The sequence below is a fragment of the Oryctolagus cuniculus genome, chromosome 7, assembly GCF_964237555.1.
Source record: "Oryctolagus cuniculus chromosome 7, mOryCun1.1, whole genome shotgun sequence".
Taxonomy (NCBI): domain Eukaryota; kingdom Metazoa; phylum Chordata; class Mammalia; order Lagomorpha; family Leporidae; genus Oryctolagus; species Oryctolagus cuniculus.
The window spans coordinates 60,955,394-60,964,177 of NC_091438.1; the positions used below are offsets into that span (position 1 = coordinate 60,955,394).

At 43.2% G+C, this 8,784-nt stretch overlaps 1 pseudogene; it reads left to right on the top strand.

Annotated features, from left to right (window-relative positions):
* Nucleotides 1-7,048: 7,048 nt before the first annotated feature.
* On the top strand, nucleotides 7,049-7,577 carry LOC127493413 (calmodulin-like; annotated as a pseudogene).
* Nucleotides 7,578-8,784: the final 1,207 nt, after the last annotated feature.

The window sequence follows — 8,784 nt, forward strand, 5'->3', positions numbered from 1 at the left end:
ACATTTCTTTGCCTCATATCTATTCTTTAGAAAATGAATGAAAATTTCATGTAAAATTCGAGCCTGTGTGTACCCTGCCTCCTTTGGCCTCAGAGATAACCACTGTTCTGTCTTGAATTACTTTTCTAGTAGCCTCATGCATGTTTTAATTCTTTTTCTATATGTAAAGTTCACGAAAACGAATTAAAAGTTAAGTTTACTTTGGTGAAGAAAGTTTGAAAATCATGCATAGTTTTTCATCTGCATTTTCTTGTTAACTTTTTGCAGACTCTTAGTATGTGATTTATCTACAAGCAATACATTGAAACTCATCAGACATAGCATTGTTTTTAAAACTATTTTAACCTTTATCAAAGTAATATCATGCTTTAGGTAACCCTATTCAGCTTGCCTTTTTTGCTTAATGTTGTGTGTATGAGAGTCATCTTGCCTTTTGCATGGAGCTTGCTTTCTTTCATTTTAGCTGTATAGATTTCCACTGCACACACGGACTACAGGATATTTATTCTCCCATTGCTGAACATTTAGGTTGCTTCTGAATATTCACTCTTACAAACAGTGCTGTACTGAGTGTGTACACATCTCTTTCTTTAAAAAAAACTTTTACTTTTAAAAATGTATTTGTTTTGTTTGAAAGACAGAAGGTAGAGAGAGAGACATGCACAGAGATTGTTCCACATACACTGTTTTACTCCCCAAATGCCCTTGACAGCCAGGACTCAGCTAGGCTGAAGCCAGGAGCTGGGAATACATACAATCTGGGTCTCCCACATGGGTGAAAAGGTCTCGCTGCTGCCCCCAGGGTACGCATTAGAAGGAAGAAGGAAGAAGCAGCCAGGAACGGAACCCAGGCACAGCTGCACAGCATTTGGTTATGCCAGGTGGCGTCTTAACTGCTCTGCCAAGCACTCACCCCATATGTATATGTCTTGTGTACATGTGCATGGGTTTTTGCATGGCACTGAACTTGCAACTTTTGTGTATGTGTGTGTTTAACCAAATCCAGGAAAAATTGTTTTTTTAACCTGATCCATTAAGTAAGCTAAAACAAAAATTGCTCAAAATACAGTCATGTTTCCTATCCCACTTAATTAAAAAAAATTCTAGTCTTCAGGGGCTAGAGCCTACAAATAACAGTTAAGGAACCCGCTTTAGAAAAAGAACACAACAGGAGCTGGCATTGTGGCGTAGTAGATTAAAGCTGTCTGAGATGAGGATATCCCGTATGGGCACTTGGTTCAAGCCCCAGCTGCTCCACTTCTGATCCAGCTCCCTGCTGATGCGCCTGAGAAAGCAGTGGAAGATGGCCCAAGTGTTTGGGTCCCTGCAGTCATGTGGGAGATCTGAATGAAGCTCCTGGCTCGTGGCTTTGGGCTGGCGCAGCCCTGGTCCTTGCAGCCATTTGGGGAATGAATCTGTGGATAGAAGATCTCTCTTCTTTGTGTCTCTCCTCTCTCTGTAATCCGCCTTTCAAGTAAATAAATAAATCCTTTTTAAAAAGAGAGAGACAAAAACAACACAACAGTTTGAATATAAGTTTAGTAACCAAGCCTTGGAAGAAGTTGTGCAAGTCAGGGGGCCTGAAGCTTCAGACTCAGGGAAGACACTCCTTAGTAGACACATTGAATGGATTTGATAATTTACTAATATGTCTCTACCATCAGTTTGATCAGCATCGCTATATTCCCAAAATGGGCTGGTTAGGTCCTAAGATGTGAATGTTATAAACTTTGAATTAACAAATGTATATACCCATACAACCACCACTACAATCAAGATTCAGAATTGGGGCAGCATTTGACAAGTGCTGGAGTGCCTGGATTTGAGTTCTAGGTCTGCATCTGATTCCAGGGTCCTGCTAACAGGAAATGGGAGACAACAGATGATGGCTCACGTAGTTGGTTCCCTGGCATCCATGTGGAAGACTTGGTTGAGCTCCTGGCTCCTGGCTTGGGCCTGATCCAGCCTCAGCCTTTTTGGACAGTAAGCCAGCTGTTAGGAGCTTTCTCTGTTTCTATCGTCTCTCTCGCTCTCGCTCTCTGTTTCTCTCCTCTAAATAAATAAATAAATAAATAAATAACTTTTTTAAAAATAAAATGTCCATCATTTCAAGAGCTTCCTGCTGCCATTCTTCAGTAAATCCCCAGGCAACCACTGATCTGCTTTCTCTCATTATAAATTAGTTTTGCTTTTTTTCTAGAATTTTAAATTAATGGATTTATGCAATATGTACAATGTTCTGTCTGGCTTCTTTCACTTAGCATAGTTTTTAAAATGCATCCAGGCTGGAGCTGTGGCTCACTAGGCTAATCCTCCGTCTGTGGTGCTGGCACCCTGGGTTCTAGTCCCAGTTGGGGCTCCGGTTCTGTCCCGATTGCTCCTCTTCCAGTCCAGCTCTCTGCTGTGGACTGGGAAAGCAGTGGAGGATGGCACAAGTGCTTGGGCCCTGCACCCACATGGGAGACCAGGAGGAAGCACCTGATTCCTGGCTTCAGATCAGAGCAGCTTGCCGGCCGTAGCGGCCATTTGGGGGGTGAACCAACCGAAGGAAGACCTTTCTCTCTGTCTCTCTCTCTCTCACTGTCTAACTCTGCCTGTCAAAAAAAAAAAAAAAAAAAAAAAAAAAAAAAAAAAAAGGAAGAAAGAAAGAAAAAAGAGAGAAAGAAATGCATCCATATGGTTGCACATATCAGTAGCTTGCTCATTTTTGTTGCAGAGTATCATCATACAACATGATCCATCATAGTTTATTTATTCATTCACCTGCAGAGGTATATTTTTTTGTTTTTGCTTTTGTTTATGTTTTTTGCTGGTATGTGTAGAGCCATCATGAACATTCTTTTTTTTTTTTTTTTGACAGAGTTAGACAGAGAGAGAGAGAGAGAGAGAGAGAGAGAGATCTTCCTTCTGTTGGTTCACTCCCCAAATGGCCACTATGGCCAGTGCACTGCGCCGATCCGAAGCCAGGATCCAGGAGCTTCTTCCTGGTCTCCCACGCAGGTGCAGGGGCCCAAGCACTTGGGCCATCCTCCACTGCCTTCTCGGGCCACAGCAGAGAGCTGGACTGGAAGAGGAGCAACCAGGACTAGAACCCGGCACCCATATGGGATGCCGGAGCCGCAGGCAGAGGATTAACCAAGTGAGCCTTGGCGCCGGCCCCCTTCATCATGAATATTCTTGTAGAGGTCTTTGTATGGGTCTACATTTTTATTTCTAGAGTAAATATTCAGAAATGGGATTCCTACATCACACATAAATGTATGTTTAGTTTTATTTGAAGCTACCAAACTTTTTCCCAACTAATTATACCACTTTCAATTCCCATCAACAATGGACTTCAATTGCTTTACATCTTCTCCAGAATTTAGCTTAGTTTAGTTTTTAACCATTCAAGCCTTGTAGTGGTACACATCAGTGTTTTCATTTGCATTTCTCCAGTGGTTACTAATGTTAAATAATAATGTTAAATAATGTTACAAACCTTTTAGTGTGCTTGTCATGTGTGTCTTCTTTGATGATTTGCTCAAATCTTTTGCCCAATTTAAAGCTGGATGTCTCTTTCTTACTATTGAGTCTTCAGAATTCTTTATATAGTCTTATTAAAAGTCCTTTGTTGGCCAGCGCCGCAGCTTACTAGGCTAATCCTCCGCCTTGCGGCGCCGGCACACCAGGTTCTAGTCCCGGTTGGGGCACCGGATTCTGTCCCGGTTACCCCTCTTCCAGGCCAGCTCTCTGCTGTGGCCAGGGAGTGCAGTGGAGGATGGGCCAAGTCCTTGGACCCTGCACCCCATGGGAGACCAGGAGAAGCACCTGGCTCCTGCCATCGGATCAGCGCGGTACGCCGGCCGCAGCGCACCAGCCGCGGCGGCCATTGGAGGGTGAACCAACGGCAAAGGAAGACCTTTCTCTCTGTCTCTCTCTCTCACTGTCCACTCTGCCTGTCAAAAAAAAAATAAATAAATAAATAAAATTAAAAAAGTCCTTTGTTGGATATGTTACAGGGTAAATATTTTCTCCCAGGCTGTAGTTTGTCTTTTCATTCTCTTAACATTACCTTTTGCTAAGATCAAGAGCTTTAAATTTTGGTGATATCTAATTTTCCAACTTTTTATTTATTTGCTTTTTAAAGATTTTATTTATTTGAGTGGTAGAGTTACAGAGAGAGGGAGAGAAAGAGAGAAATGTCTTCCATCCTCTGGTTCACTCCCCAGATGGCCAAAATGGCTAGAACTGAGCCAATCAGAAGCCAAGAGCTTGTGCCAGCGCCGCGGCTCACTAGGCTAATCCTCCATCTAGAGGCACCTGCACACCGGGTTCTAGTCCTGTTCGGGGTGCCGGATTCTGTCCCGGTTGCCCCTCTTCCAGGCCAGCTCTCTGCTGTGGCCCGGGAAGGCAGTGGAGGATGGCCCAAGTACTTGGGCCCTGCACCCCATGGAAAACCAGGAGAAGCACCTGGCTCCTGCCTTTGGATCAGCGCGGTGCGCTGGCTGCAGCGTGCCAGCCGTGGCGGCCATTGGAGGGTGAACCAACAGCAAGGGAAGACCTTTCTCTCTGTCTCTCTCTCTCACTATCCACTCTGCCTGTCAAAAAAAAAAAAAAAAAAAAAAAAAAGAAGCCAAGAGCCAAGAGATTTTTCTGGGTGTCCCATATGGGTGCAGAGACCCAAGCACTTGGGCCATCCTCCACTGCTTTCCCAGTCAATTAGTGGAGAGCTGGTTCAGAAGATGAGCAGCTGGACATGAACAGGTGCCCATATGGGATGCCAGCACCGCAGGTGAAGGCTTAGCCTACCCAGCAAAGTGCTGGCTAAATTTTCCAACTTTTTAAATAGTTCATCCTTTTGCATCATGAACATGGTATATCTCTCCATTTATTTAGATATTTGACTTCTTTCATAAGCATTTTTCAGTTTTAAGCATACAGATCATATTCTAGTGGGTTTATACCTTGTTTTTTAATTTTTGGGGAGCCATTATGAATAGTATTATTTCATTTATTTACTTATTTATTTGCTGTTTTATTATATTTTTGAGTGACATAAAATTGTACATATTTTGGGGTTCAATGGGCTGTTTTGATACAGCCCATTGATCATCTCATAATGATCAAAATAGAATAAGTAGCATATCCATGACCTCAGACATCTATCCTTTCTTCGTGGTGAAAATATTAAAGATTATCTCTTCTATTTTGAAATACAGAATGAGTTATTTTATATTATGCTAACTCTAATCATCCTGCTATGCAATAGAACACTGGAGCAGATGCCTCCTACCTAGCTGTAACATCATATCCACTGACTAATCTCTTCCTATTCCCCATTAACTACTGCTTCCTCCCCTTTCCACTCTCTAGTAACCACTATTTTATCTTCAACTTCTGTGAGATCAAATTTTTTTAGATTCCGCATATGAGTTAGATCATGATTTGTCATTTTGTGCCTGAATTATTTCACTTAACTTAATGTCCTCTAGGTTCAGTCATATTGTCATGAATGACATCTTCAGTCATAAGGCATGTTTACCACATTCTTTTATCTGTTCTTCTGTTGGCAGAAGTCTCTTCAACAGACCACTTTTTTTTTTTTTTTTTTTTTTTTGGACAGGCAGAGTTAGACAGTGAGAGAGAGAGAGAGAGACAGAGAGAAAGGTCTTCCTTCTATTGGTTCACCCCTCAAATGGCCGCTATGGCCGGCATGCTGCGCCAATCCAAAGCTTCCTCCTGGTCTCCCATGCGGGTGCAGGGACCAAGCACTTGGGCCATCCTCCACTGCCCTCCCGAACCAAAGCAGAGAGCTGGACTGGAAGAGGAGCAACCGGGACAGAACCGGCACCCCAACTGGGACTAGAACCTTGGGTGCCGGCGCTGCAGGCAGAGGATTAGCCTAGTGAGCCACAGCGCTGGCCCAACAGACCACTTTCAAGACCTTCTGGGTATGTTCCCAGTAGTGGGATTTCTGGGTCATAGGGTAGGTCTGTTCTAATTTTTAAAAAGGACACCAAATACTTTTATTACTTTTATGCCAACCACTTTGGCAATTTATGTGAAACAATATATTTCTTCAAAGACACAAATTATTTTTTAAAAAGATTTATTTATTTGTAAGTCAGAGTTACAGAGACAGGGAAAGACAGAGAGAGCTCTTCTATCCACTGGTACACTCCCCAGAGGGACACACAGCCAGGACTGGGCCTGGCCGAACCCAGGAGCCAGGAGCTTCTTCCAGGTCTCCCATATGAGTAGCAGAGGCCCAAGTATTTGCATCATTTTCCAATGCTCTTCTCAGGCCATTAGCAGGGATCTATATCAGAAATGGAGCAGCCAGGACATGAACCAGCCCCATATTGGATGCTGGCATTGCAGATGGTGGCTTGACCTACTATGCCACAACACTGGCCCCAAAAACCACAAATTCTAAAAATTGACATTGAAAATTGAAAAGAAAAAAAATTGATAGATTTATATGTATTTGAGAAATTATATACATTTTAACATCTTTCCCAAGAGATAACTAAAGGTCTAAAAAGTTTAATGGTGAATTCTACTAAATAATGATTTATTTTTAGATCGATTTATTTTTTGGAAAGAGTGACAGAGAGAGGGAAGGAGGGAGGGGTGGGACAGAGAGAGAGAGACAGAGAACCTTCCATCTGCTGGTTCACCCTCTAAATGGTTGCAATAGCCGGGCTGGGCTTGGCCAAAGCCAGGGGCCAGGAGTGCATCCTGAGCTCCCCTTTGGGTGACAGGGGCCCTTCCACTGTCTTCCCAGCTGCATTATCAGGAAGCCGGATTGGAAGCAGAGTAGGCAGGACTTGAACTGGCTCTCCGACATGGGATGCAGACATTGCAAGTGGTGGTTCAACCTGATGTACCACACACCGACTCCTCCACTGAGCATTGAAAGAATAACAGTACAACAGTATGTTTTCTCAGAAAATAAAGAAGAAACCTACTATAAATAAAAAAAAATCCACTGGTTCACTCCCTAAATGAAATGGCCGCAATGGCTGGAGCCGAGCTGGTCCAAAACCAGGAGCCAGGAGCTTCTTCCTGGTCCCTCACATGGGTGCAGAGGCCCAAGCACTTGGGCCATCCTCTGTTGCTTTCCCAGAGCAGCCAGAACTTGACCAGTGCCCATATGGGACGCTGACACTGCAGGCCGAGCCACACTGCCGGCCTCTAAAGAAGCTTTCCCACTATCTGACATGGATGTTGCCGCAACTCTAACAACAAAGGAATTGGGAACTGTGATGAGGTCTCCTGGGAAGATTCCCACAGAAGCAGAGTCACAGGACATGATTAGAGAAGGTGGTAATGGCACACTTCCCTGAACTTCTGACTATGACAGGAAGGAAAACGAAAGTCGCAGACATTGAAGAAGACATCAGAGAAGTGTTCCGTGTGTTTGACAAGGACGGCAATGGCTCCATGAGTGCAGCAGAGCTGCGCCATGTGATGACAAACCTGGGAGGGAGTGACCAGGTGACCAGGCTAATGAAATGCTCAGGGAAGTGGACACTGATGGTGATAGTCAAGTACGCTACAAAGAGTTTTCACTGACCATGACAGCAAAGTGAAGACATTGTACAGAATGTGTTAAATTGCTTTATTTGCCTTTTCTTTGTAACCCATCTATAAACGGTTTGCCCCTACTGGCAAAAAAAAAAAAAAAAAAAAAAAGCATTACAGTAATTAGAACTTCATTCCTCTGTGTTTTCTTCCTTATCTTGCTGTCATTGTCCTGAAACCTTATTTTAGAAATTTATCAACTACCATGTTGCATGTGGCTTACTCTGGAAAGATCTAAGCCCTTCTACACATCTGAACTTAGATGGAGCTAAATGGGACGAACATCTGGGTTATGCCCTTATAAACATAGTTTTCTTTAGGGAGTGTCAGCATGTTGTTGTTGAAGTGTGGAGTTGACTATGGATAATCAACAACACGTACTTAAAAGTTGCACTATTGCAAGATGGGTGTATTATCCAGGAACTTTTACACTTTTTTTTTTATATATTTTTGTTCCTATACTGGAAAAAGCCTGTTTTATTGCTATTAGCTTTTTAACCTTTGTTTAACCACTTAAAGAAAATCTGCTTCTGGCACAGTTTGCCTCAAATCTATTCCCAGTTGTGTATTTGTTTTCCAATAAAAATTACAATTAAATAATTTTTAAAAAGCCTAATGAGTACAAGAAGAAAATTACATAACTATATTTCTAATACAGGTGAAAAAGCCCTTAACTAAATCTATAGCAGCTATAATTCATGGAAGAGTAAAAATAAAAATGTGAATCATTAGATTGTTCTTGGTTTCTTCTTTCGTGTGTGTGTGTACTTGACCTAGCATTGAGATTCGTACTTTCACATGTTTTCGTGATGGTAGCTCGTCCTTTGACTTCTAGTGCAGGAGTCCCTTAAGCATTTCTTGCAGGGCCAGCCTGATGATGACAAAATTCATCCGTTTTTGCTTGTCTAGTTGTGCTGCATCCAGCTGGAACTGTGGGGTGCTCACCAATTGCTGTGGATCATGCAAGGATAGAGCAGCCCTGTGGATCCAGGTGGGTGTGGCACACTGTGCCTCACTGTGAGATGGGGTACCTGCCAGTGTCAGGGCCACATGGGGGCCAGTCTGCACCAGTACGCCCAGACAGCACCTTCCAGGATCTGAAGATTGCACAGGCAACTCCACGGACCGACCTGGTCTGGGAGATTTGCCCAGCTCCTTCCTGGGGCTGAGGGTGTATGCATATAGGGCAAAGTGGCTGCTGTCGAGGCCTCGATG